The following is a 25,144-nucleotide window of genomic DNA, read 5'->3' as shown; positions in this document are numbered from 1 at the left end:
CAGCAGGCTTCAGCATTCCTTCCCATCGAGAAGGGAAGCTATTCAGCCAGCTGAGCTGAGTCCTGGTCATAGTGCCTTGGACCAGATATTCATTTCTTTTCCTCTTTGAACCACATAGGTGCCATTTTCACACTACCTGCGTAGCTGTAATACCCATGTACTTTCACTGGGGAAAGGCACCTGCACACATCTCCACCTCTTTTTTTTCTTCAATTAAAAAATGGATGAATCTTTTGTTCTATCCATCCCCTCCCTCCCCCCCCCAAAACAAAATGTGGATACAACTATGTGCATTGTTGCAATGTGGGCAAATATTTGCCAAATACAGGGTGAATGTTTGTTTTTTTCAGGGAACTAATTTTATTTGGATATTTGGAAATTTCCTTTTTCATATGAGCTGCCTCCTACTTTGACTTTCAAAGGCCGAGCACCTCAGTCCCCCAGCTTCCAATCTGACCTTACCCCATACCTCCCAACTTTTCACTGCTCGCAATCTCCTCTTCTAGCCCTTCTGCCGCTTTCACATCTTCATCTCAAAATCTCCAGAGACTCATTTTTCTGATACCTTGGCCTCTAACTCTGAAATTCCCTCCCCCTGAAAAGCTGCTTGGTTTTTTTTTTTTAATTTGGGGAAAGATCTCAAGTCAAAACCTGGCTGTTCCATCTAACTTTCAGATAATCCTCAACTTCTTACACCCCAGCAGCAGTCCATACCCCCTCATTTTTCTTCGTCTCTATCCCAATCCCTTCTCCCTCCTTGCTATCATTCTCTTTATGCTCCCTGTTTCCCACTCTTCCCCTTGTGCCACTATTGTAACTTTTCCTCTTTCTGTTTATGTAGATTTAATTGTAAACCACCCAGCAGCAGCTCAGTGTGATTGGCGGTATATCAAGCCTTATAATGAAATAAATAAGTATGGAATTTTTTAAGGGCAAAACAAAGGACAATTCTGGTTCAAAGCATAATGAGAGTAATTGCTCTCAAATATGAAGGGAGAGTAGGGAGGAGAAAGGGGATGAGTGATGGGAGGCTGGGTTCGACAGCGCCCCAGGTGCAGGTGGGTTTATCCTCCCCCCCCCCCCCCCTCCTCTGTGATGTAGCTGTGCCAGGCCCTGGGAGCCTCCTGCACTCTCTCCTCCTTCCAGCATATCTTCCAGCTGCTCCTCTTGCCCTGGTCCCACAGCTCTGTTTCCAGGCATCAGCTGCATGCTCTCTGATCTGGTGTTTAAATTGCACAGTGCTCCCTATCCATCAAGCATAGCATGATTCAGACAGCTCAGCAGTGAAGCTAACAAGAGATGAGAGGTGCTAGTGGCAGAGGGGCACTACATTTCTCAGCAACCCCATCTTTGCTGCCCCAGAAATCGTCCAGCTTTCCCTGTCTCTTGTGACACCCCTTATGTGGGGAATACGTTTTGCAGTATCCCCTGGTTAGTCTGTAAAGAGCAGTCCACTTCTGGTTTTGCCTAGTTGCTTGTGTTGAAACGTAACCCTGTTTTTCTCAGGGAATTGGAATAAATCCATGTATGCAAGGACCAAATCAACTTAGGGATGATCTCGGTGAAAAGACAACCCTAGTGTGGGAGTAGCAGCGAAAGGCAGAATTATACACATTTTATTAAATTAAAATAGAGTGAGTGTCATAGCAACTTTTTTAAATTTATTTATTTATTTTTGTAGTAGCTCAATGCAACAAATATTCAGGAGCAGTAGGTATTTTCCTGTCCCAGAGGGCTTAAGATCTAAGTTTGTACCTGAGACAATGGAGGGTTAAATTAACTTGCCCAAAACCATAAGGGGGAGCAGAAGCAGCAGGATGTGAATGAGGCTTCCATGATTTTAGCCTGATACTTTAACCACTAGCCTACTGCTAGTGTGTTTGGCCTCTGATTTTCTGTGTGTCCCTCCCTTCCCCAGTTATGGCTCCTTCATCTGCAAGGAAGTGACAGAGCAGTTGCACAGCAAGTCTGGTGATAGCAGAGGAAGAGTACAGCAGGGCTGTCACGTGGGCTGTTTGAGTGGTGTCGCAGCACAGGGTAAAAGGGAGATGGGGTGCAAAAATTGCTTCCCATCCTTTGTGTCTCCTGCGGTGATTGGCATGGGGGCGCTAGAGGGCGTGTTGTATAGGGCACAATTCTGGATGGGGATGCTCCTTAGTGCACATTGTGAGCCTTCATGCACCTTTTCTCCAGTGGGGTTGTATATGGACCCTAAATATTTTCATCTGCATTCCCTGGTGAACTTTGAAATCAACATGAGTCATGACAAGGCTATCGGGGATAGCCCTTAAAGGAATCCATGTTCCATCTGCCTCCAGTCTGAAGTAGTGTCAACAGGTTAGGTATTACTGCTATTAATGGTGTGAAATGGTTCAGTCCAGACAGTAGCAGCACCAGTTAGCCCAGGACTTGGTTGGAATCTGCTCCAGGTTTCTTGGACCAGTGTTATCAGAGCTTAGGGAAAGAGCTTTGCTTCCACGAAAACTGTCCCCACTTGACCATGGGAGCGCTATCACAGAATTATGTCAAAGCAATACTGGAAACTAATAATGAAATTCAGCTTTAAATACAGGCTAGTGCTGAGATAATGTCCGTGTTATTTGTGCAGTATCCCAGCACCAAGAGTTGACTGTATCCCAGTACCATACCTCCTTGGCATGGAGACATGACTGTATTTCCTGCACTGGATCATAGTGCTACACTGAGAGGCATTATCTGGGCAGTACTGCAGCAGTGAAATACGGCTGCATTGGATCACAGCAACAAGATGCACCTGCATTACCTATTCTTATCACATCCCCTAGAGACCTGCAGTGCTGACACACATCTACATTACAGCATAGCTTTGGTACTATCCAAAATACTAGGATGTACACATTTTGCTCTGTGGACGGTATTGTTACCACAGTAACCAGAGGATGCCTTTCCCCCTAAACAAAATACAATCTGCTGTTCTGTGCCTGTTCCCAGCAGAGCACAGAGAGGTGACAATAGATGCCTGCCACATGTTTAAAAGTGGCTTTCTTGTTTCCCCTGTATGCAGTGGGGATTGGGGGGGGGGGGGGGGGGGGGGGGGGATGGATTTGACATGGCAGGAAGGGATTGAGCCCAGACTTCTTGATAACCCAGCTATGGTTTTTGAATGTATTTATTTTCAAAATTTGTATCACTAACTGCGTGTGTGGTATCTGAGTTCCCCCGCAGTTGTACATATCATGTACTCTACAAAAGGCGCTTTTCTGGTCTGTAATTTCCATATTGACCTGTGTAAATAAAACGTTTTGCTGTGTTTTGTCATGGCCAGGCTGGGGAGAGTGTTTTTGTTGCTGGTGGGAGATGGGGAGTTGGATGTGAATGCAGTGGGGGCGTATTGGAGTAGCTGTTGTGGACACTGCAAAAATAAAGTGGAGCATAGGCACTAGCTCTGGGGTGCTTGCGCACTCTCAATATTGAACAAACTGTACTATAAGAACATAAGTGTTATCATACTGGGACAGACCAAAGGTCCATCAAGCCCAGTATCCTGTAGGTCACAAGTACCTGGTAAGATCCTAGAATAGTAAAACTGCTTGACTGTATTCAGGCTGAGGTAATTTCCATTAGGTTTAGCACCTCCCAATAATTTTGAAGGTGTCTACTAGGGGGGAGAGTTGTGTTCTTGTCAGTTTCTTCAGCACATGTGCAGGGAGGAAGGCCCGGCACCAGAGCCTGGACCTGAAGCAACAGAAAGGAGATGAAAAGTAAGCAGTGGGACCATCACCACTGACACCCAGTTTGCTCACAGCTGGTTTCTATTCTGCTGGTTAGGCCAGCATACTTGCAAGTGCTATGTTTTAACTTTACAAAGAACCTTAAGGCAGAAATGATCCTGTCTGCTGCTATTAGACAGGTAATAGAGCAGAGATGGTGCCTCTTATGTGAAGTGTACATCCTATTTGACAGAGTGGCATGTAGGAACAAACATGGATCCAGAAGTGTAATTAAGATGTTAGGCCAGCAGTTCTCTCTCTTCCTTTCCTTTCATCTACTGACAAATGTCTGGTTGCTGTGACATCTTTAGTAGAGGGGAAATAGAGCAAAGGAAGTGCAGTTAGGGAAGGCAGTGATGCAGATGTAGTGACAGGGCTGCTTGCCCAAACCAAGCTTAACAGGGGGCCTATAAGTAAAAATAGCACCGAGTACAGGCTTGGCTATTAGAGAGTTAGGCTGTGCTGCTAGACTGGGGTGGGGGTGGGGGGGAGAGGGGGCTATCCACAAAGTTTGCCAGGGCCCCAGAGGTGTTTAATGTGGTCCAGTGTGGCTCAGGGTGAATATTCAGGAGAAGAGACAAAAGTCATGTGAGTGGAGGAGCATACAGGGGAGAGCAATGTTGGACAGGAGGACAGGATGTAAAGAGGAGGAGGTATGTGGCTTAAATTTCAGTAGGGGTGGACCTAGGGTAAAAGGCATAGGCGTAGACTGGGGGGGGCGAGGGGGGGCAATGCCCCCCCAAACGACGCGAGGCGCCGCCGCGCCATTAGTTTAAAAAAAAAAAAAAAAACCACATGCAGGCAGGCACGCGCTCCTCTCGGTCCGCTTGGCTTCCCTGCCCTCTCTATCTGCGTCCCGCCTTCCTCTGATGTCATTCCCTTTCGGGCGGGACGCAGACAGAGAGGGCAGGGAAGCCAAGCGGACCGAGAGGAGCGTGTCCGTCTACCCCTCTCTCTTCCTCCCTCCCTCCGGCGCAGGCAGCAGTCTTCCAGCGTTCCTGGCAGCGGTAGCGTTGTACACGCTGCCTTCGGCTCTGCCCCAAAGCCTTCTCTTCAAGTTCCTGTTCCCGCATAGGTGGGAACAGGAACTTGAAGAGAAGGCTTCCGGGGCAGACCGAAGGCAGCGTGTACATCGCTACCGCTGCCACCTGCCAGGAACGCTGAAAAAGCTGAAGACTGTTGCCTGCGCCGGAGGGAGGGAGGAAGAGAGGGGGTAAACGGGAGTCACGATCTTGGACCTTGCGGGGGGGGGGGGCAGTAGAAGATGGATGGGACTGGGAGGGGTGGGAAGCAGAGGGAAGGAGCAGGAGATGAATGGGACTGGGAGGGGTGGGAAGCAGAGGGAAGGAGCAAGAGATGGATGGGACTGGGAGGGATGGGACTGGGAGGGGTGGGAAGCAGAGGGAAGGAGCAGGAGATGACTGGGAGGGGTGGGAAGCAGAGGGAAGGAGCAGGAGATGAATGGGACTGGGAGGGGTGGGAAGCAGAGGGAAGGAGCAAGAGATGGATGGGACTGGGAGGGGTGGGAAGCAGAGGGAAGGAGCAGGAGATGAATGGGACTGGGAGGGGTGGGAAGCAGAGGGAAGGAGCAAGAGATGGATGGGACTGCGAGGGGTGGGGAGCAGAGGGATGGACCAGGAGATGGATGGGATTGGGAGAGGTCAGGCACAGCAGAGGGAAGGAGCAGAAGATGGATGGGACTGGGAGGGGTGGGAAGCAGAGGGAAGGAGCAAGAGATGGATGGGACTGGGAGGGGTGGGAAGCAGAGGGAAGGAGCAGGAGATGACTGGGAGGGGTGGGAAGCAGAGGGAAGGAGCAGGAGATGAATGGGACTGGGAGGGTGGGAAGCAGAGGGAAGGAGCAAGAGATGGATGGGACTGGGAGGGGTGGGAAGCAGAGGGAAGGAGCAGGAGATGAATGGGACTGGGAGGGGTGGGAAGCAGAGGGAAGGAGCAAGAGATGGATGGGACTGGGAGGGGTGGGAAGCAGAGGGAAGGAGCAGGAGATGAATGGGACTGGGAGGGGAGGGAAGGAGCAGGAAATGAATGGGACTGGGAGGGGTGGGAAGCAGAGGGAAGGAGCAAGAGATGGATGGGACTGGGAGGGGTGGGAAGCAGAGGGAAGGAGCAGGAAATGAATGGGACTGGGAGGGGTGGGAAGCAGAGGGTAAGAGCAAGAGATGGATGGGACTGGGAGGGGTGGGAAGCAGAGGGAAGGAGCAGGAGATGGATGGGACTGGGAGGGGTGGGAAGCAGAGGGAAGGAGCAGGAGATGAATGGGACTGGGAGGGGTGGGAAGCAGAGGGAAGGAGCAAGAGATGGATGGGACTGCGAGGGGTGGGGAGCAGAGGGATGGACCAGGAGATGGATGGGATTGGGAGAGGTCAGGCACAGCAGAGGGAAGGAGCAGAAGATGGATGGGACGGAGGGATGGTGAGCAGAGGGAAGGAACAGAAGATGGATGGAACTGGGAGGGTTGGGGAGCAGAGGGAAGGAGCAAGAGATGGATGGGACTGGGAGGGTGGGGAGCAGAGGGAAGCCTACTGGAAAGAAGACACTGCATAAAACAGAAGACACTGGGATCAAAGCGAATAGAAAAACTAAATGATCAGACAACAAAGGTAAATAAAAGTATTTTATTCATAATTTATTAATTGAAATGTGTCAGCTTTTTGAAATATGCATCTGTGATATTTTGCCTGTAAATTTCATTTCCTTCCTCCATATTAGCATATTCATTTGCATATTTATATATGCAAATGATATGCTAATATGCTCCTCCCATTCTTTGCCCCCCCAAATGAAACAGTCAAACTACGCCTATGGTAAAAGGTTTTGGGCTGTTATCAGTATGTATGGGTTTTTAAAACCTGATTTTCAGATATTTTTTAGTTCATTTCTTACATTTATTTAGATTTTGCTCACACCTTTTTCAGTAGTAGCTCAAGGTGAGTTACATTCAGGTACTCTGGATATTTCTGTGTCCCAGGAGGGCTCACAATCTAAGTTTGTACCTGAGGCAATGGAGGGTTAAGTGACTTGCCCAAGATCACAAGAAGCAGCAGTGGGATTTGAACTGGCCACCTCTGGATTGCAAGCCCAGTGCTCAAACCACTAGGCCACTCCTCTACATTATAATTAAAATTTAAAATGCATTAAAAAAATTTTAATATGCAGTAATTGACTTCACATACATTAATTCTCAAGATAACACATTTTAAGATGCCTATTTAAGAAGCACTTTTTGGGTTTTATTTATTTATTTCACTTGTATCCCACATTTTCCCACCTATTTGCAGGCTCAATGTGGCTTACAAAGACCTGTTGTGGCATCGCCATACAGGATGACGTATATTATTGCATTTGTATCCCACGTTTTCCCACCCATTTGCAGGCTCAATGTGGCTTACAGAGTCTTGTTATGGTTTTGCCATTCCAGGATATTACATTTGGTGTTACGAAGAAGTCAAGGAACACAAAATGATTTGATCAAGTAGTTGTAGATATATTCTGCTTAAAGTTGGAAAGGTGTTGTGTTATGGTTATCAATGGGTTCTCGTGATAGGCTTTGTCAAAGAGGTAAGTCTTCAGAGATTTGCATAAGGTGTGCATAAACCAGCAGATAGGCCTTTATGTTGCATAAATGTCTAAATCTTGATTTTAACAAAGCTGAAACTGCATCTGGTCTGGGTTTGTACTGGGTGAGACTAGGATGGGCCTAAAAAGTAAACATGTTTTCCCATTTCAGCAGGGGATGACACATCTGTGTTCAAAAGGATTGATGTTAGGATTTACATCTGCTATCTTGGATGTCTAGATTTCACCTCAATTTGAAGGGCTTAAGACAGGTCACCTCTTAATCCTCCAGTGGTTTATGGGTCCTTCCACCACAAAAGTGGAACTATCAAGGGATACTGGGGTCTGTGATGGCTTCAGGAAAAATAAATGTTTATATTTCTGAAATGGCCAACATACATTTTTCTGTTGCTCTGCCATAGCTTGCACCTTTATGTGGATGTTTTCCCCCTCTTTGTAATTTGGACATTTTTATTTTCTAAAATGGATGTTCCTGCTACATGTAACCAGCCCGTTTAATGTCCATTTCTCCATGTTATTTTAGCTGGCAGATCCTAGTGGAACATGTCCTGACCTGAACATATCAATTCCATTTTGTACATCTTTTCTAAAAAGCTACTCTCTATCAATTTAACATGCAGTTAGTTTTTTTAAAAGGCTCACTGACAAGTCAAATACTTGCTAACAGGTCCACATTTTATAGAGGAGTCATAGGAAATCTTTAAGGGGACTGGTTGTGTTGGTGTAGGTGAAATATGATGATTTTGCCAATTCTGAGGATAGGGTTTGGGAATGCTGCCCTTCCAAAGCTTATTTAAGAAAAACAGGCAATAGAATGAGTGGGTGGGTGAGGGGCACGGTGGGAGGGAACATAAGTAATTCACCTGCAGTTAACCAAACTCACTTCCTTTCCTTAAATCAAATGCAAACATTAAAACAAGACAGCAACATCAGCATTTCTCTTTCCCCCAGCCCACATCAAATGTGAATTTGTATTTTTTATGAGTTCTTGCCAGCAGTCACATTTTTATGGTGTTATAATCTAGTTCTGCATACCTTTTTTGAAGGACAGCTGGCAGCATCTTATATATTTTTTAAAATGGATATAACACCTTCCTGGAATAAGCATTCAAAGCAGTTTCATTGCGCTGGCCCCCTGTTAGCCCGGCATGAAGCCTGGAGCTCCAGCAGCTCAGTCTGTAGTACCTACAAGGAAGCCCTAGAATTACGGAGAAAAAGAATCACTAATAGATAAAATTCTGACTTTTTCACTCCTGTAATGAAGTATGTTTGTGCTGTGCACTCAAGGGAAGCATCTTCCTGGCTCTGGGCAAAGTTCTCTGTATGTAAACTACGTTGGAGGTATCTGACCTGCCCTTAGGAAATTCTGCTGATGAAGCCCTCCGCCCCCCTCCCCCAGGTAACTCATTCCAGCTCCCAACCACCCACAGAGTTTCCCCTAATGGCTAACCTCAGTTTCCCCTGCTATAAAACCTGTGTCCAGAGCTTCCTGGATTATTATGTTGTCTTTTATTTGAATGGTCTAGTTGACTTGTCAACTTCCCATGCCACACTGCCAAATCCCTGGGGACCTGCCTCATCTAGGAGCAATTGGAATTCTTGCTGCATCCCTGCCTCCTACCAAAAGCACCGTGGTCAAAACCATTTTGGAGGGATGGGTTAAATCAGTGATTTTCAACTTTTTTAAATCTCATGGCACACTTACAAGATGCAAAAGTTGTCAAGACACACCATCAGTTTTTTTTAAAGGATATATATTTTGTCATTTAACAATGAGTATTATTTTGTTTAAAGTTCAATAATTACATTTTAATCATTGTTATCTTTATAGTTCAATATTTTTATTGAAAATGTAAGTTGGCAAAAGGACAACAATACACTTCAAAGATAACAAAATTAGCTACAAATCACGTGCCTTCAAAAATATGGAAGGCAACATTCAAAACATATTCTGATTCTCATGTCATCTGAGCTATAGCAAAATAAAACTCACCACTAATAATCACATTGTGAAATACAAAATCTGAAAAAAAAAAATCCTAACATTCATGTACAAATATGTTATACAACAGTAGTACTAATTCCTATGATTGAAAGAGCAAGAACAAATATTAACTGGGCCCCAAAGTGGCGGAGTGGCCTAGTGGTTAGAGTGGTGGACTTTAGTCCTGGGGAACTGAGGAACTTAGTTCGATTCCCGGCACAGGCAGCTCCTTGTGACTCTGGGCAAGTCACTTAACCCTCCATTGCCCGCCACATTGAGCCTGCCATGAGTGGGAAAAGCGCGGGGTACAAATGTAACAAAAAAAAAAATCACCAATATACCTCCTCCTATTGGTAGAACAAGTGGGACAGCTACAGATACCTACACAGAAGCTAGATGTGCACAGAACACCATACCTCGTCACATGCAAAAAAGACAGACCCTCACCACATACAGAACAGGATCACAAATTAGAAATACAGATATAATGATAAAAATAGAACTGGGAACCTCAAGAAGTCAAACTAAGCATGTACAACAACATGGGAGAAATAAAAACAGAAATGCATTACAGAAATATGTGCTTTTGTCTGTTTCTTCCATTCTTTTCCTCTTTATCTTCCTTTCTCTCTCTGATTGTCTCTATTCTGACCACCCTTTCTGTCCCCTTTCCCTCACTGTCTCTAATATCTCTGGCCCTTTCTGGCTTTCTCATGTGCTCTATTCCCCCCTTGTTTCTTCCAAGACCTTTACATAATAATATTTCTAGCATGCTAGTTCCAGAAGTCTGCTGGAGTTACCTTCTACCCCTTACATTTTAGGGGTTGTATCTGCTTCACCTGCCCTCTTGTCCTATAACAGCCTGTAAGTACATAAAGGTCTCTAAAAGAGCATTTTGGTACTGGACATCTAGGAAAGCTTCTGCAAAAATGTGTTTTCCAAAAATATTATAAGCTTGAAATAAGCATCTTCCTGCATTCCAATTTCAGTCATTACAACTGGCCTAACTCGCAGCACACATCAGCGTTTCAGACTGCAATAAATGCAATTGATTTTCAAACACCAGGTAACCTATACATCACATTTGAAGACTGGCTCGTTTGACTAGAAGCATGTGTACACACTTATATGATATTAAATGTGGTGTAAAGTGTGTGTTTGTGATTTGACTGTCATTCATGTACACTTTTAAATTTTTCAAACTATGTCTCTGAGCAGCCTCCACTCCTGGAATGGTTTTTTTTCCCCCCGAATGTCCATAAATACATACCTTATGAATGTACATGTGTAATTGCTCCCAGCTAAAAATATACTTGACTGATTAAGGAAAGCTAACTATTATTACTTGTGGAAAGGGTGCCTAGCCCTTGGATACCTGATGAACAGAGAGCTGCAAGGAGACTTGGACTTGTGGTCATTATAACATTTTGACCTTGCATCCAAATGCATTGTGAGATTTTAAATTCTCGTTTCTTCTACTCAACAGTATAGTAGCATAGCAAATGGCAGCTAAAGACCTGCATAGTGCATCCAGTTTGCCCAACACAGTAGCCAGAGTTGAACCTGGCACTCACACAGGTTCCACGTCTTCATGATTCTGTCTCTCCCTGCCAGTTTTGAGGCACTGACCATTAAAGTCTACCCAGCACTGGTCATACTTCCCAAATGAAAGCAACAGAAGGGTACTGAAGTACAAGCCTGGTTGAAAATGAAAATGTCATAGATGGTCTCCGTTTCTCCATACAGAATAGTACATTTTATTGGCATGACAGTTTCTATATGTGTTGCCCAATGCTTCCAGTTTCAAGATACACAGGCATATTCAGATTACATACTTGTACCTAGTCTTAAAAAGAAGAATACCTGGGCCTGTGCAAATGATACTTTTACCATGTGCACAGTATTTTTGCAATTGGAGGTAAAGTTACCTGTATTTTTGAAAATTAGATGTGCTGTTTTCTCACCTGGGATCCAGCTAAGTGTATACATTGTGAAACTTGGACATCCTTTGCTCTGCTCTATGAGGGAATATGTTCAGCTGAAAATTATGAAAATGGTCTGGAAGGTGCATATAAAACAAAAAAAAAAAAGTGAAAAACACTATCCAGCTGATATTATGCCGCCACCACCAGTGTTTAAAATGAAGATCGTTGCTGGCTAGATTAGCCCTGGATATTCAGTGCCAGGCCATGTTCGGGCACCAGCTCTGAAAATCCAGGCCAAATTGTAAGTGCCCTGGCTGATATTCAGCTGATGACCCATGTAAGACAGTTATGTGGATCTCGGCTGAATATTGTCCGGGACCTGCATAACCATTTTTTCCTTTCTGAATCCTAACCCCCCCCCCCCGCCCCCCTCCAAAAAAGCCCCCTCTCCCTAGCCCCAAGCAAGACACAACCCCTCTTCCAGACTACATAGCCCTACCTCCCTGGGCCTACCTGATATCCCTAGTGGTCCAGATGGGGGCAGGAATGAAGCCCACACACTCCTGTTCCTTGTGGCTGCTAAAAGAAAATGGCTGCCACAATCTCTTGCAGCAGCTTGTAGTACTCATGGAGTACAATGAGACAGACTGCTGCAAGAGATCACATGCAGTACAGGTTACTTCCTCCATACCTGTGTTTTTAGGGTTGTACCTACTGCACAGTGCAGGTTACTTCCCCCATACCTGTGTTTTTAGAGTTGAACCTGCTGCGTAGTGCAGGTTACCTCTGTGGTTTCTTAGAAGAATTTCAAAAGTCATCTTACATCCTTTTTGAGTTGAAGTACTCTATGGTTTCCCTCCTCTTGCCCTTTATTGATCCAGCACTGTATTCGATTCATCTTCTGGATCCCTTTACGTCTGCAGGTTTCTGTTTCTAATTTGTGGTCACTTCGTATGTGATGAAGGTCTGTCTGTGTTTTGTATGTGTGGTGAAGATTTGGTATTGCTCCTTCTATGTAGTTTATGTGTGTGGGTTTTTTTTTTTTTTTGGTGGGGGGGAAGTACCAGCATGTCAGGTTTTCAGGATATTCCTAATGAATATGTATGAATCAATTTGCATGACTTGAAGACTCAGTATATGCAGATTTTCTCATGCATATTCATTGCAGATGTCCTGAAAACCTAACTGGCTGTGGGTCCTCAAGGCAGGTTTGGGCAGCCATGCACAACTGCCTCTCCTCTCTCATTTATAGGCAGATGATCAAAAGCCCTGTGCTTTAAAAATAGCACTGGAACAGCATGAGGCTTTACTGTCCCTATGATCAGAAATAATAGCATGCAAATTTATGCATGCTATTATCTCTAATCATAGGATAAAGAGCTGTCAAAAGCCCAGACCTGTCAAACACAGGGGATGGAGATATGTGGGACTCCCAAACCCCCCTGCAACTACAAGGCCCTGGTGGCCAAGTGCCCCCCTGAAACCCCACACCCCCATCCCAAGCCAGCGACATGGGCTGGAGGTCCGGCAAACCTTAGTCCCCTCTGACACAAGCTGGCTACACAGGGGCCTCCCCCTGACACAGTTTCACCCCCCCCCCAAAAAAAAAGCCCCGGTGACCCAGTGGCTGCAAACTCGACCCCCCCCAAAACCTGGTGGTCTAGCGACCCGCCCCCAGTACCTTAACGGTGGAGGAGAAATTAGTACACTCCCTCCTCTTCCAGCACCACCTTGAAAATGGCGACATCCAGCCCTGCCCAGTACATGGTGGGACTTTCTCCCTTATATAGTGATGAAGCCCCACCCAGGGCTGGGTGCTGCCATTTTCAAGCCAGCACTGGAAGAGGAGGGAGTGTACTACTACACTCCCTCCACCGTTAAGATACTAGGCGTGGGCCGCTAAACCACCAAGTTTGGGGTGGTGCTTGAGTTTGCGGCCACTGGGTCACCGGGGCTTTTTTTGGGGGGGTGAAACTGTGTCGGGGGTCCCCTGTATAGCCACCAGAGCTTTTTTTTGGGGGGGGAGGGGTCAGGGGGATTGGAGGCCTGCCAGATCTCCAACCCCTGTGTCGCCAGCTTGGGGTAGGGGCTTGAAGCTTCTACAGGGGAGGATGGGATGGGGGCCTGCTAGCATGCAAATGCATGCTGTACAGGGCTCTCCATTCCTCCCCAGTGTTCTGCAAACCCTAACGCCTGCTGATCATTGGGGAGGAATATATTTAGCATGCATTTGCATGCTACTTGAGCTAAGAGCCCATAAGCACATTGTTTCACATGCTCAGGGGCTCTGATCATGGGGCGGTAGCAGCCTCTAGCATCCACGTTTGGCCCATTAAGATGGGTTAAAAGAATGCTGACTCAGTTCTGGTTTATGCCACTGCAATCCCTTTTTCCTCCTGAGAAATTTCTGTGTGTACAATGGGGAGACAGCCAGGCTAGGCTCACCCTGCTGCTTTGGATATGGTACTGTCTGCTTAGTCTGCCTTTCTTGGCCCTGCTGCTTCCTGCTCATATTCCTCATTTCTCTTCTTTCTTTTCTCAATTGGAATTAATTGTTCTGTTACTGGCATAACCAGAAGCCCACTCATTATGAAATGGGTTCCAACTATTAATAGGAAACCCCCTTTCTGTACTCTCCATACGCACAGAGCTGTCCCTTTTCACCGCTATCCTTTTTTGGTTTCTCTTTCATGTCACAGCCCTTGGCTCCATTCTGGCTCTGTTGCATTAAGCAAAGGAATCTGTTTATGTTCGGCGCAGAAATAACTTTATAAAAACCAGATGGCTGAAAGCAGTCGGATAATGTTCCCTCTCTTTCTTCCAAGATCTGCTTCAGCCCCCGACCACCACTAGTCATGTGCATTATTAACCATTTCCTTTCCATCCATCCAGGCCTTTTTTGGTCATGTATGAGAACCTCTGTTTCCCCACCCGTGCCTCACTGAGAATTTTCCAGGGTAGATGTATCAATGCATTGAGCTGGGTATATACTGAGGCCCTGACTTAACACCCCTTTCACACTCCAATTTGACAAGCTTAATGAACCTCTGGATTTATATTCAGCTGGAAGATGTGAGTTCCTCAACCCTCTCCTTAGGGTGCTTGAGTGCCATCATAGACTGCAAGTAATACAACAGTGTCTCAGCAGTGGGGATATCTGGATGCACTGATACAGCTAGAATAATGCAGCTTTATCTCAGCAGGGGACATTCTTGGATGCAGTGATACAGCTGTGTTTCAGTGGTGGGCATTCCTGGATCCAATGAAATAGCTGAGATAGTGCAGGTGGGCATTCCTGGATGCAGTGATATAGCTGATGTAATGCAGCTGTGTCTCACTGGTGGGTGTTCTTGGATGCAGTGATATAACCGGGCTAATGCAGCTGCGTTTCACAGTGGGCGTTCCTGGATGCAGCAATATAAATGAAGCAATGCAGCTGATGGGCATGCCTGGATCCAGTGATATAACTGAGGCAAGGAAGCTGTGTCTCAGTGGTGAGTGTTCCTGGTTGCAGTGATATAGCTGAGCTAATGCAGCTGAGTGTTTTTTTAGTGATGGGCATTCCTCAATTTGGTAGTGAAGCTGTGTCTTAGTGGTGAGTGTTCTTGGATGCAGTGATATAACAGCTAATGCAGCTGTATGTCTATGATGGGCATTCCTGGATGCAGTGACATAGCTAAGGTAATGTAGCTGTGTCTCAGTGGTGAGCATCCCTGGGTGCAGTGATACAGCTGAAGTAATGCAGCTCAGTGGTGAGGTTTCTCAATGCAGTGATATGGCATAGGTAAGTAAGTTGTTTCTCAGTGATGGGCATTCCCAAATGTAGTGATATGGCATAGGTAAGGCAACTGTTTTTTAGCCAAGGGGTTCCTATCTGCTGCCACATACTATAGGCAATGCAACTGTGTTCAGTCATGTGAATTGGATTGGATTTATTAATTTGATAAACTGCTATGTACTGCTGTATCTCAGTGGTTTACAACAAAATAATTAAACATGTACATCATGTGTAAATCATACAGAAAGCTATATCATTAAAATATTTTCATGAATCAACTAAAATATTGCTGAAACAGTAAGGTTTTCAAAGCTTTCCAAAAGCCATAATATGAAAAATGGTCAGAAAAACATTGCAACCATGAATTCCATAAGGATGATCCAATATAAGAAAACGCTTGCTTCCGAGTTGATGACAATATCCAAAACCAGGCAATTTAAGAAGTCTATTCTGGGAAGAACGCAATTCATATAAAGGAGGTTTCTGGGTGCAGTGTTAAAGCAGATAATGGAACTGTAGTAGTGCTCTTTCCTGAAAAAGTGTGTTCTCTGGTAGTCCTGTGGACCCCACAGCCATTTAGTTTTCAGAACATCCACAATGAGTATGCATGAGATAAATTTGTATATGCTGGAGTCTACAATGTATGAGGATTTATCTCATGCATATTTGTGGTGGTAATCCTGAACACCCAGCTGACTGTGGGTTGCTGCTCTCTGATAATAGGAGTATAGAAATGCCATGTGTCATTCATTAGGAGTGTCACATGAAATCGCTCTTCCAAAACATAAGCTCAAATATTTCAAACATTAAATCAAAGAGCAAGGGAGTGTTCTCACTATGGGAGGGAAAAGCTTCAGAACCCCTCCCCCATACTTTTTCACTTGTAAAAGTGGCAGAATCTTCTGGGGTAAAATTTTCACGTCATTGCCATAAAAAAAAAAACTCCCATTTGCAGTCGTTAAAACACTCCAAAGTTCTTTAGTCCTTGTGGATACCCAATATATATACATGATACCCAATATATATACATGACTTATAATAAAAAAAGGAATAAAGTAAACTTAGCTTTGATTCAACAGTACGCTCAATGTTTGGCTGCTGTCCCCGCTGACTGTGGCCAGAGTTTCGTAATATGCTGTTTGAAGATGTGACAGTACATCTAAAACAAGTGACACATTCTTTCAAACTTCAGTGCAGTGTGTATCAAATTCACAAAAATGTGTTAAAAACACCAAAAACTATTCCACAGGATACATTTAAATGACTTAAAACTGTTACTTGCCAGCCTTCCTTGTGCTCCTGTATTAATGATTGTGTCACTGAGTTCCCTTTTCTTGACAGCAGGTTAGTTCCTCTTAAATGCTAGAAAAACCCACGTCATTTCTTTTTCAACACTCAGCAACAGTCATAAATGCATTTCAAAAGAAACTCCTTAGTATTTTAGTATTTAAGTATCTTAGTATTTAAGGCTCTCGGCTCTTCAGTCTTCAGTTGAATAATCCAACGTAGTTTTCTCTGTAACTAAATTTAGAGTGATCCTTGTAATCAATCAACTGCACAGCATCGCAACATAGAGAAAGTATGTCCCATATTCATACAATGCTCCACAATAGGGGCTTCCAAGCAACATTTATGCTCACTTAAACAAACTTGTTAGATATCATCAGGAATTTTTTCAACAAATATCCAAGGTGGCCATGGGAGCCACAATGGCCCCATCTGTAGCCAATTCTTTTCTTGTAAGCCTGTGAAGAAAAGTGGATTAAAAAGAATACATTTGTTTGCTATATGAAAGCTTGGATGAGATTTATAGATGATGTTTTTATGCTGTGGACTGGATCAGAAGAGATTTTACTTTAACACTTTGTTGAATTCATGTCATTCTGGGATTCAATTTAGTGTGACTTACCATTGAGAAAGATTATACTTCTTGGCTGTATTAGTGAATAAGTGTGAGGATCGATTTGAGACAACAGTGTACAGAAAAGAAACTGACCACAATACATTCCTACATTTCCAAAGTGACCATTCACCTGCTTTGAAAAGAAACCTTCCTTTCACCCAGTTTTTAAATTTTCGTAGAATTTGCTGTACAATGGAAGAATTTAAGAACCAAGCAGAAGATCTACGAGTACGGTTAACAGAAAGAGGGTATCCTAAAAAGATAATTCAGGATGCCTATAAAAGAGCAAAACAGATAGTAATATTGTGGGCATCTATATGGTTAACATGCACTAAAAACACTAGCACACCTTTGTAAACAGGACCCTAAGGTAGAATGGAGGAATTTCTTTTTAAAATGTGTTAATGACTGTTACTGAGTGTCGAACAGAAAATGATGTCAGTTTTTCTAGCATTTAGTAGGAACTATACTGCTGTCAGTGACACAAACAAGGAGTGCAAGGAAGGCTGGCAGGTACCATAGTTTTAAATCATTTAAATGGTACCTGGTCAAAATAGCCCCGACAAAAAAGCTCCAAACAAGCAAAGCTCCTGACATAATAGTCCCTGACATAACAGCCACTGTCAAAATGGCCTGCCCACAATATAACCCTTGACAAGTTAGCCCCCCAACAAAATGGCCTGATCAGGCTGCCCAGAATATGGGACTGCATTTTTTTCCCTAATAATCTTACCTTGCCAAACAGGATAAGGTTGGTAAGACTATGAAAATGATGACAATATTGTTTTGGTTTTTTAAATTGGCATGTTGATGGAAGAATAGTTTCTTTAAATAGCAGAACAGATCATGAATACCAGTTGGTAGCTGTAGAATTTTGTTTATTTATATATATTTTTTATGCAATTGAATGCTGGTAGGAGTCTTTCAGGCTCATTTTCAAAAGAGATGGACGTCCATCTCCCAGAGACGTCCAAATCGGTATAATCGAAATCCGATTTTGGACATCTCCAACTGCAGTCCGTCGGAAGGACGTCCAAATTTCAATGGGGTGTGTTGGAGGTGTGGTGAAGGTGGGACTTGGGACGTGCCTAACACTTGGACGTCTTTGACACATAATTGAAAAAAGCAAGGATGTCCCTGATGAACACTTGGACATTTTCACCCAGACGTGTTTTTTTTTACGAATAGGGGAAGGGGAATGGGACTTGATATACCACCTTTCTGAGGTTTTTGCAACTACATTCAAAGTGGTTTACATTGTGAGCACTCTGGAGGGCTGGTACGAGGGAGAGGGGATAGTGGTTCTTTCAGCCGGCATCATCCCTGGTCATTCAGCCCAGCTAGGAGAGCAGGGCGCCCTCTAGGGATCAAACTGCCAGGGAAAGCTGTAATGCAGGAGAAAAACTACACTCCCCAGAAGCCAGTGCAGGGTCAGCTGAACTCTCAGGAGGGGGAGGGTGGAATGACTGATTGGGAGATGAGGTCTGATCCTGGAGATGGGGAACAGCTGGTGGAGCTTGGGGAGGAGGAGGAGATGGAGTGGAATAAAGCAGAGGTAGAAGGAGAAGGTAAGGGGGAATGTATGGAGGTGGGTGGTTTGGCTCTAACCCGTGCAGACAGGGTGAGAGCTTTTGTGGCCTCAGCATTGCCCCGGTTGTGGAGTTGGGGGAAGCTGGGAGCAAAGCAGTGGGGGAGCAACTGGAAAGCACAACTTGCTACCATATTGGCTGTTCCCAAGAGGTAGTGCTGTGGAAGGGGGGGAAGGGCTTTAAGCCAGAAAGGCATGTGCATTTTGGGGGAACTTAAACTGTAAGAGGTGAGAGAGGAGGTGGTTCCAGCTAAATCTCCAAAACTATCTGCGGTGAAGATAGTGTGGCTGGAGGTTTGGGGAGGGAGAATTTAAAACAAAAGCCTGTAATTGAAAATGGATTAAAGTTTGCTGATAATTGGAGGTGTTTCGACAAGGCTGACATCTGTAACAATAAAGAACTTGGATTGCTCTTTCTGCTGGAGTGGGACTGATTTTCTCAGCAGCTGGCAAGGTGGAGAGGGAGAGCAAGTGAAAGTGCGGTGGCTGGCTAGGAAAGCAGACGGAAGCCAGTGAAAGCTAAGCAGGGTCAACCCCGGCTCCCACCTGGAAGGGGGACCTGGTTACAAAGTGGTGGCAGTGGTGGGATCATCTGAACAACCCGCCGGATAAAGAAGCGTGCATTACTCCGAGTTCCGGTAAGCATATACGGGACTCGGGTAACCAGGAGGAGGGGGATATAGAGGGCCAGAGTGGTGGTAATACCGCACTTGGAGAGTGTTCTTTGTCTTTCCCTTTCTCACAGGTACCAGTGGCTAAGCCGACATGGAGTCGAAGGAGCTGCTGTCTTTTATGGCCCACCAGTTCCAAAAGCAGCAGGAAATGGCTCAGAGACTTCTAGAGGATTCCTTGGCTGCTTCTCGAGCACAGATACAACCGGTGCTGGAGGTGGTGCAGGAATTGTTACGGGCAGTACCCCTACCGAGGAAGGAGAGTACTTCGTTGGAGTCTACAGCTACTGGAGCTGTGCCTGGAAGCATGGAGCCTGGACGAGTTAATTGGTTGCCTTGGGGCAAATTAACAGAGCAGGACGACATTGAGGATTATCTGGGGACTTTTGAGAGGGTAGCATTGGCGGCTGCCTGGCCTCAAGAGCAATGGACCATTAGACTGGCTCCTGCCCTGTCGGGGGAAGCCCTGGCAGCTTTTCGGAGCCTGTTGCCAGGGGACGTGGTGGATTATCAGAAGCTGAAAACGGCTATTTTGGACCGGTATGGGGTAAGCAGACAAACTTATCGCAGGCACTTTCGGAGTTGGAGGTGGAGGGAGGGGGAGACTCCGAAGGCCTTGGCTCAGAAGCTGATGGACTTGGCTACCAAATGGCTAGAGCCTGATAAGAGGGCAGTGACTCAGTTGATGCAGGATCTGGTGCTGGAGCAGTTTTTAGAGGCTCTACCGGACAGTATCAGGGTTAATTTGATCAGGAAGGGATGTGAGACTCTGGAAGAAGCTATCAAAGGCTTTGAATACTTCCTGGAGTCACAATACTCGGGGGGGAGAGGGGGTCTGGCGGGGTGGTCGGGGTAAAATGTTCAAAGGATCTGGGTGGAGGGAGGACGGTCCTAAGGAGGATGATAGAATGTGCTACCGATGTGGGAAGTCGGGACATGTGAGGAGGGATTGTAGGGCCAAGTTGGGGCTCATATCTCAGGTAACCCCCTCTAAGGAACCCCAGTTTACGCATGGGGTTAAGATAGGAGGGGTCCCGGTGGAAGGACTTTTAGACTCAGGAGCGGACCAGACAATGTGCTCCCAGAAGTTGTGGGGGCAGATTGCCCGGAAAGGGGGTCAGCAGGGTAGGAAGAGAGACCGGTCCGTGGCTATTCAGTGCATACACGGGGCCTCCTCAAGGTATCCGGTCTGGCTAGTAGACATACAGGACCAGGAGGGCCTTCAGTGGGTGTGGGTGGCTGTACTTCCTAGGCTACCTCAGGATCTCATTTTAGGACGGGATTGGGCTCCATTCACATACTGCCTTGGTGGTAAGCAAGCCTTGGTATCTACCCGGGCCCAGGAGAGGCAGGAGAAGGAGCAGGAACTGTCCCTGGCACAAGTATTTCCATTCCAGGGAGAGGTTATGGGGCGGCCGGGGAAGACCAGGAAAGGCTCTCAGCAAAAGAAACGAGGTCAGGAGCAAAGGCGGCAGCATTGTCAAGAGCTCCTTCATCAGGGGAGGTTCCCAGGGGATACGGAACAGGTGTTAGAGAGATTCCCTGATTTTTCCAAAGAGCAAAAAGATGACCAGACATTGCAGTATGCGTGGGAGCGGGTAGATCAAGAGGGAGAAACCAGCTTCCCTCGGTTTGTTAGTGACAAGGGGTTGCTATATCGGCTGTCCTGTTTAGCAGGGGGGAAGGAACCTCAGAAACAGTTAGTAGTACCGAGGGGGTTTAGGGACCTGGTGTTACGGGTATCTCATGATCATATCCTAGGGGGTCACAAGGGGGCTCAGAATACTCTCCGGCAGGTATTAAACAGATTTTACTGGCCCGGGGTGTATAAAGAGGTGGAACAATTTTGCAGCTCCTGTAGTCAGTGTCAGAGGGTATCAGAGCAAACACCGAACGGAGTGCCCCTACGACCCCTTCCCCGTATAGGGACTCCTATTACCCGTATGGCAATGGATATGATCAGGCCCATTGATAAGTCCCGAAGGGGGTATTCCTATATTCTAGTGATCATGGATATGGCCACAAGGTATCCCTGGGCCGTGCCGCTTCGTACCACCTCAGCGAAAGTTATTGCGGCCCAGCTAATTCGGATCTTTTGTGAGGTGGGGTTTCCTAGGGAAATGATTACCGACCGGGGGACCAATTTCATGTCACGAACCCTGGCCCAGGTGTGGGAGGCTTTCGGGATACAGCATATTCGGACCGCAGCTTACCATCCTCAGACTAATGGCCTGGTGGAGAGATTCAATAAAACCTTGAAAATGTTGTTGAGGAAAGGGTTAGGTTCCTCCCATGAGGAATGGGATCTATTGTTACCATTTGTTTTGTATGTGTGTAGGGAGAATGTTCAGGCCTCTCTGGGCGTATCACCATTTGAATTGATGTATGGGAGATCACCCCGGGGAGTGTTGGATGTGTTAAGGGAGCAGTGGGTTCCTCCGGAAGAGGAGGATCGGGGTGTAGTGAACTATCTAGTGAAGCTGAAGGAACGGTTGCATAAATTGAGCCGCGGGGCTCAGCAACACTGGGAGAGGAGTCAGGATTATCAGAAAGCCTATTATGACCGGAAAGGGGAGGAGAGGGCATTGGAGGTGGGGGACAAAGTCTTGATAATGGTTTCAGACTCACCTCATAAGTTCACGGGACGCTGGAGGGGTCCTGCTGTCATAGAAAAGAAGTTAGGTCCAGTCACCTACTTAGTAAGGAATGAGCAAGGCCGGGGGCAGACCTATCATATTAATGTGCTTAAACCTTGGCAGGAGAGAAGGGGACTATTTGGTCAGTCTAGGATAGAAGCTGAGGAAGAATTAGGACCACAGATCACGGAGATATTTAAGGCAGGAGAACCGCAGATTGCGACTACATTGCCAGGGAGTCAGCAGAAAGAGGTTCAGGCACTTGTGGAGGAGTTTCGGGATGTCCTGACTCCTTGCCCAGGGGAAACCCACCTTATCATGCATGATATCATCTCGGAGCCGGGCCGGGTGGTCAGACAGAGACCTTACCGTCTCTCACCCCCAAAGAAACAAGAGGTGGTCCGACAGGTACAGGAGATGCTGGATTTTGGGGTCTATGAGGAATCTGTCAGTCCATGGTCGAGTCCAGTGGTGTTAGTGCCCAAGTCCGATGGTACGTGGCGGTTTTGCATCGACTTTAGACAAGTTAATGCGCTGTCAGATTCTGATGCCTATCCGATGCCACGTATCGATGAACTATTGGATCGGTTGGGTACTGCCCGATATCTGTCCACCCTGGACTTGACCAAAGGGTATTGGCAGATCCCTCTGACTCAGGAGGCCAAGCCTAAGACAGCCTTTTCTACACCCATGGGGCTCTATCAATTTAAACGCATGCCGTTTGGTCTTAATTCCGCAGCAGCTTCCTGCCAGCGGTTGTTAGATCAGGTTTTAAGACCACATCAGCAATATGCGGCGGCTTACCTGGACGATGTTATCATTCAGAGTGAGGATTGGCCCTCTCATATGATAAGAGTGAGGGCGGTATTAGAGGCTTTCCGTCAAGCAGGTTTGACTTTGAACCCTCAAAAGTGTTGCTTTGGGCAGGAGAAGGTTAAATATCTGGGATACCGGGTGGGGAATGGTCAGATAACTCCGCTCTGGGATAAGGTAGCGAGTATCCGGGACTTTCCCTGCCCCCAAAATAAGAAACAGTTAAGGAGCTTTTTGGGCCTAGTGGGGTACTATAGGAGGTTCATACCCCACTTTGCCTCCATTGCTACACCCCTCACTAATAAACTTCAGAAGGGGTCCCCCAACAGTCTACGATGGGAGGAGGGAGGGCTTCGGGTGTTCAATGAATTGAGATTGGCCCTGTGTCAGGAACCCCTGCTGAGAGCCGTGGATTTTGATAAGCCCTTTGTACTGCAAGCTGATGCCTCGGGGGTAGGTTTGGGGGCTGTGTTGTCTCAGGTACACGAGGGACAGGAACATCCCCTGATGTATCTGAGCCGGAAACTGCTCCCCCATGAGGTCCGGTACTCGACCATAGAGAGAGAATGTTTAGCGATAAAATGGGCAGTGCAGATGTGCCATTACTATTTAGATGGGCGTAAATTTACTCTGGTTACTGATCATGCGCCTTTGAGGTGGTTAGGCCAGATGAAAAATAGTAATGGTCGTCTCACAAGGTGGTATCTGGCTTTACAGCCCTATCAATTCAAGGTGGAGCATAGATCAGGCAAATTTCTGACAAACGCGGATGTTCTTTCTCGAATTGCCAGTACAGGACAGGAGAAGACTGGCAATCGTTGAGCCGGGGGGTGTGTGAGCACTCTGGAGGGCTGGTACGAGGGAGAGGGGATAGTGGTTCTTTCAGCCGGCATCATCCCCGGTCATTCAGCCCAGCTAGGAGAGCAGGGCGCCCTCTAGGGATCAAACTGCCAGGGAAAGCTGTAATGCAGGAGAAAAACTACACTCCCCAGAAGCCAGTGCAGGGTCAGCTGAACTCTCAGGAGGGGGAGGGTGGAATGACTGATTGGGAGATGAGGTCTGATCCTGGAGATGGGGAACAGCTGGTGGAGCTTGGGGAGGAGGAGGAGATGGAGTGGAATAAAGCAGAGGTAGAAGGAGAAGGTAAGGGGGAATGTATGGAGGTGGGTGGTTTGGCTCTAACCCGTGCAGACAGGGTGAGAGCTTTTGTGGCCTCAGCATTGCCCCGGTTGTGGAGTTGGGGGAAGCTGGGAGCAAAGCAGTGGGGGAGCAACTGGAAAGCACAACTTGCTACCATATTGGCTGTTCCCAAGAGGTAGTGCTGTGGAAGGGGGGGAAGGGCTTTAAGCCAGAAAGGCATGTGCATTTTGGGGGAACTTAAACTGTAAGAGGTGAGAGAGGAGGTGGTTCCAGCTAAATCTCCAAAACTATCTGCGGTGAAGATAGTGTGGCTGGAGGTTTGGGGAGGGAGAATTTAAAACAAAAGCCTGTAATTGAAAATGGATTAAAGTTTGCTGATAATTGGAGGTGTTTTGACAAGGCTGACATCTGTAACAATAAAGAACTTGGATTGCTCTTTCTGCTGGAGTGGGACTGATTTTCTCAGCAGCTGGCAAGGTGGAGAGGGAGAGCAAGTGAAAGTGCGGTGGCTGGCTAGGAAAGCAGACGGAAGCCAGTGAAAGCTAAGCAGGGTCAACCCCGGCTCCCACCTGGAAGGGGAACCTGGTTACAACATATATTCAGGTACTTATTTTGTACCAGGGGCAATGGAGGGTTAAATGACTTGCCCAGAGTCACAAGGAGCTGCAGTGGGAATTGAACTCAGTTCCCCAGGATCAAAGTCCACTGCACTAACCACTAGGCTACTCCTCCACAAAAAGGTGCCCAAAATGACCAGATGACCACTGGACGGAATCAGGGATGACCTCCAATTACTCCCCCAATGGTCACTAACCCCCTCCCACCCTCAAAAAACATCTTTAAAAATATTTTGTGCCAGCCTCAGATGTCATACTCAGGTCCATGACAGCGCATGCAGGTCCCCGGAGCAGTCTTAGTGGGTACTGCAGTGCACTTCAGACAAGCGGACCCAGGCCCATACCCCCCCCTACCTGTTACATTTGTGGAGGAAACTGCGAGCCCTCCAAAACCCACCAGAAACCCACTGTACCCACATCTAGGTGTCCCCCTTCACCCGTAAGGGCTATGGTAGTGGTGTACAGTTGTGGGTAGTGGCAGGGCCGTGCTAACCCGGTAAGCGGGGTAAGTGCGGCAGGGGGGCGCCTCACCTTCAAGGGCGCCGCCGCCGCAGTATTTAATAAAATTAAAAAACAAACCTCTCGAGTCACGTTGGCGCCTATATGCGCATGCGCTTGCTGGCTCTGGCTGCTGCCTTCCCGTGCGCTGCAGCCTGCGCTCATTCATCTGCTTAGTTTAGGCTTAGCACTGCCCCAGCGTGACGCACGGCGTGACGTCATCACGCCTGGAGCCTCGCAGGCAGT

General features: G+C 46.6%; 1 protein-coding gene across 1 annotated transcript in view; it reads left to right on the top strand.

Moving 5' to 3' along the window:
- The first annotated feature begins 14,288 nt into the window (after window positions 1–14,288).
- Window positions 14,289–25,144, top strand: part of GNG8 (G protein subunit gamma 8) — a 135,838-nt gene continuing 124,982 nt past the window's right edge. Inside the window, exon 1 of the mRNA XM_030218888.1 lies at window positions 14,289–14,326. The gene's annotated coding sequence lies outside the window, so the exon portion shown is untranslated. The remainder of the gene's footprint in view (window positions 14,327–25,144) is intronic.

Source organism: Microcaecilia unicolor, chromosome 11 (assembly GCF_901765095.1).
Source record: "Microcaecilia unicolor chromosome 11, aMicUni1.1, whole genome shotgun sequence".
Lineage (NCBI taxonomy): Eukaryota > Metazoa > Chordata > Amphibia > Gymnophiona > Siphonopidae > Microcaecilia > Microcaecilia unicolor.
Note: the sequence above shows the minus strand (reverse complement) of the source record. Positions and strands in the feature narration are given on the sequence as shown.